This window comes from Peromyscus eremicus, chromosome X (assembly GCF_949786415.1).
Source record: "Peromyscus eremicus chromosome X, PerEre_H2_v1, whole genome shotgun sequence".
Lineage (NCBI taxonomy): Eukaryota > Metazoa > Chordata > Mammalia > Rodentia > Cricetidae > Peromyscus > Peromyscus eremicus.
Window position 1 is genome coordinate 8,118,487 of NC_081439.1, and position 4,316 is coordinate 8,122,802.

Below are 4,316 nucleotides of genomic sequence, written 5' to 3' on the forward strand. Positions count from 1 at the left end.
TAAATCAGAATGCTTGCTGATGTTTGTGAGAACAGTCTGAGTTAAATAACTCATGGTTAGTGTATATCACAGCTGCTAATACTAATAACATCAGAGGTTGAGAAGCTCATGAAATGTTCTTCCTCAGAGTAAGCCAATTAAGAATGTGTTTCATCAAATAACATCTATGTTCTTGACTCCTTTGAATAGTAGCAGTTTTGGTGAACAAATAACTTTGCCAAGAAACGCTGGGCTAAAAAAAAAAATCTATCAGAAATATTAGCATTGTTAAAAGAACTCATGGACAGCTTAAAAAATTAAGAAAGGAGAAAATTGTCTGAGTTTGGTGATGACTGTGGAACAGAGAAATGTCACCTCTAATGACACTCCTTTAGAGGAACTGGAGTGATAAGCAGCTAAATCAATTTCTCTGATATTGAGATTCCATCTTGCAGTCTGGGGATAGTAGGAGAATAAGAAGACCTCTGGATTGCTGAGGAATTTGGGATTAAGTTTTAGCAATGTTTTTGGTATACAGAGGAACCTGCTAAAGGCTGCAGGTCTGGAATCCCACTCCAACTTAGACAATTATCTTCTAAGGGGAAATTGTTTGTTGAGCTGCCAGCTAAGCAATTCAGAAACAGAAAATTCTCATCTCTTTTCTTCCTTTTTGGGTTTGCTGTAAACTGGAATAGCTCTTAACAGAGTTTTTATAACAACACTCACTAAATCTCAGGCTTGCGGGAGAGCCATTAAAGAATTAGATTTTGTTTCAAACTTTCAAAGCTGATTATAAACTCTGAACTTTACTGTAAACTCTGAACTCTAGAAACGATTTACAAGCTGGGCTGTGGTGGCACATGCCTTTAATCCCAGCACTTGGGAAGCAGAGGCAGGCGAATCTCTGTGAGTTGGAGGCCAGCCTGGGCTACAGAGTGAGTTCCAGGAAAGGTGCAAAGCTACACAGAGAAACCCTGTCTTGAAAAAAAAAGAACAAGAAAAAAAAAAAGAAATGATTTGCATACTTCCTGTCTTGTTGAGAGCCTTTCTAATAGTTCTAAGAAAGTAGTAGTCCTATGGAACGTAAGTTTATATTAGGGTAGATATTATGTAAGTCTTTCTAATAGTTCTAAGAAGTATATCTATGAGACCAAGTTCTGCTAAGAGATTCTTTCTAGTACAAGTTAGTTCTGCTAAGAGTCTTTATAGTTCTTCTAAGAAATCTCTCCTACATATTTTCTAAGGTAGTCCTATAGAGCTTTCTTATGAATATAGGCTTGTAAGAAGTATAAATAAGAATATGTTGAATGTGAATTTGTTAAGTGTAATCTTGAATGTGAGTGTAAATGCTTATGTAAGCTAGCTTAAAAAGTATAAATATGTATAGTGATAATAGTAAATATGTATATTGATGATAAGTCAATTAAGAGTTGTAAATATGTATGGTGATGTTTATACCAGAATTATGTTAAGGTTAAGGAACCAGAGTTTGGTAAAAAGCTAGGGAAATCTTTAAGTTAGATGTAGTTTATTGGATGCAGTTTGCATTAAGAGTTTTAGTTGAAAAAGGGCTTGGCAGAGCTAAAATTGTTCTGGACATCTTAAGACCCATTCCAAAAAAGATATGCCATCTTTATCATCCTCTACTCCTGTACTGGGAGGTATGGCAGCTATGGAGATCGCTGTGTAGGTTGTAAGCTCAATAGGAACCTGTGCCAGGGCTGAGAGCCAAGGATGGGTAACTTTCTCTTGATAGCTTCCAGCCTAAGACAGCGTATGCTTGATGGAAAGCATATCTCCATGATGGGTAATGGAAGAAACAATCATAGAGAACAACCTAAGACAGACCTCAGTCTATCTGATGGAGCCTGAGGGGCTCTTTAAAAAATTAAGAGGAGGGACCTGTGGGAGCCCACAAAAGTTTTCTAGTGAGATCTGAGTTTGCTTTACCCAGCAGGGCCACATAAGGGGATGGCTTGACCATGTGCAAGGTCACCAGGTATTTGGGATGGTCTACACTTGGCTGTGCTGTCAGAGGTCTTTTGCCTCACCCCTTGGCATTCCTTTAAAAAGTCCTTTAGGGGAAATCCAGTTATTGCAGTCTTATGTAGATGCTGATGCAGATGAAAACTTTTATACGTGTGCATAGACCTATGGCAGCAACACTAGCCACCCTCTCCTTGTTGTTGCTGGATCTAGAAGCATAATAAAGATAGTTAATCCTGCCAGGCGGTGGTGGTGCACACGTTTAATCCCAGCACTTGGGAGGCAGAGCCAGGCAGAGTCAGGCAGATCTCTGTGAGTTTGAGGAGAGCCTGGTCTACATACAGAGCAAGATCCAGGACAGGCACCAAAACTACACAGAGAAACCCTGTCTCAAAAAACAAACAACAAAAAAAGATAATTAATCCCATAATAATGCAGTGTATAAAGCACTATTTTAGCCATGGAAATGCTATCAATGAGTTGAAATTCCACCCACGAGACCCAAATCTTCTCCTGTCAGTAAGTAAAGATCATGCCTTATGATTATGGAATATCCAAATGGACACACTTGTGACAATATTTGGAGGCATGGAAGGACACAGAGATGAAGTTCTTTCTGAGTGCTGATTATGATCTTTTGGGTGAAAAAATAATGTCCTGTGGTAAGGCTCACCCTCTTAAACTTTGGAGAATCAACTCAAAGAGAATGATGAATGCGATTAAGGAATCTTAGGATTATAACCCAAATAAAACTAACAGGCCATTTATTTCCCAGAAAATCCACTTTCCTGACTTTTCTACCAGAGGCATACATAGGAATTATGTTGATTGTGTGTGATGGTTAGGTGATTTGATACTTTCTAAGTCTTGTGAAAATGCCATTGTATGCTGGAAACCTGGCAAAATGGAGGATGATATAGATAAAATTAAACCTAGTGACTCTAATGTGACTATTCTTGGGCAATTTGATTACAGCCAGTGTGACATTTGGTACATGAGGTTTTCTATGGATTTCTGGCAAAAGGCAGCACATACTTTTACGTTTGGAATTGTCTTCTGAAACACCGTGTAGTTCTAGCCTTTCCTGTTCTGTCCATGCTCCTTGTCCTCGAACATTGGTTGTATTGGTCCTGTGTTGATTACTTTGGCTGCCTCCTGGGTGCTGCACATTATCTACAGTGTTATAAAAGAAATGGGCAGTTAGGTGTTGGTAATGTTATGTTCCTAAGATACAGTGTTTTAAATGTGTTTATCATCTTACCTAGCTTTTTTCTAGAAAAACTTAAGAGAAAAATCAACATGGAAGGTAAAATAACTATTATCTAAAACATTAAATTCTGCTGCAATTTTGTCAGACAATTAACTGAGTGATTTCTCTAACAAAGCTTTGAAGAGCATCCCAGTCTTGCTGTCTAAAGTGGAGAAAAAGTACCGCAACGCCGTCCATGAAATGTTGCAAAGCTTTATATTCTCACGATGCCAAGGAAATATTGCTCTTATTTCTACTTACAAATCAGTAACATAAGATGCAAGAATTAGTCAAGAGGGCCATCAAGGCTGGAGCTGAGGCTTCTCTAAGCAAGGAAGCTGTTTTAGGTTTATTTGAATACCTTAGTGTTTGGTATTGTGTTAATTTTATGTTTTCAACTATGTTTACACAGATGCTTGCATTGGGCAATCAGGTTGGCAAACTTTATGTTTGGGATTTAGAAGCAGAAGATCCTCATAAAGCCAATGTACAACACTGACTCCTCATAAATGTGGTGTTCTTATCTGACAAACCAGTTTTAGCAGGGATAGCAGCATCTTCATAGCTGTCTGTGATGACACCGGCATTTGGCGTTGGGATCGACTTCGATAAACTGGTTCTTCCTAGTGAAAATTAGAATATGTTGTCTTTGTAAAATAGAATTAATGTATCTTGTTAGTAAGGGCACATAGAACATTTAGACTTGTTTTTCAGCATTCAATCAGGCTGAGCTGAATGTAGTGATGTTTACATTCTTTGTACTGTCTTCTTGCTCAGACTTTACTGCTTTTAACACAAATTTATTTTTGTAAATAAAATAAAAATTTAGTAGAGACAGAAGGGGCTAGTGGGTTTAGACCCAGGCCCTCCCAAGGCTATTCTCTCTCTCTCTCTCTCTCTCTCTCTCTCTCTCTCTCTCTCTCTCTCTCAATTTCTCATTTCTCCCTGCTCAAGAGTACCCTGGGGGAATAAGAGGGAGCAGGTCTCCCTCAAAGTGGTTAATATTTACATCAGGTAGGGGCTGAGTTCTCACAATCAACTCACCAGCCAAAGCTGGATCAATCTGTTGTACATTCTGTACCAGTCTCTCTCTTCAGGGTTC

At 38.6% G+C, this 4,316-nt stretch overlaps 1 pseudogene; it reads left to right on the top strand.

Annotated features, from left to right (window-relative positions):
* The first annotated feature begins 1,642 nt into the window (after positions 1 to 1,642).
* Positions 1,643 to 3,894, top strand: LOC131899665 (polycomb protein EED-like; annotated as a pseudogene).
* Positions 3,895 to 4,316: the final 422 nt, after the last annotated feature.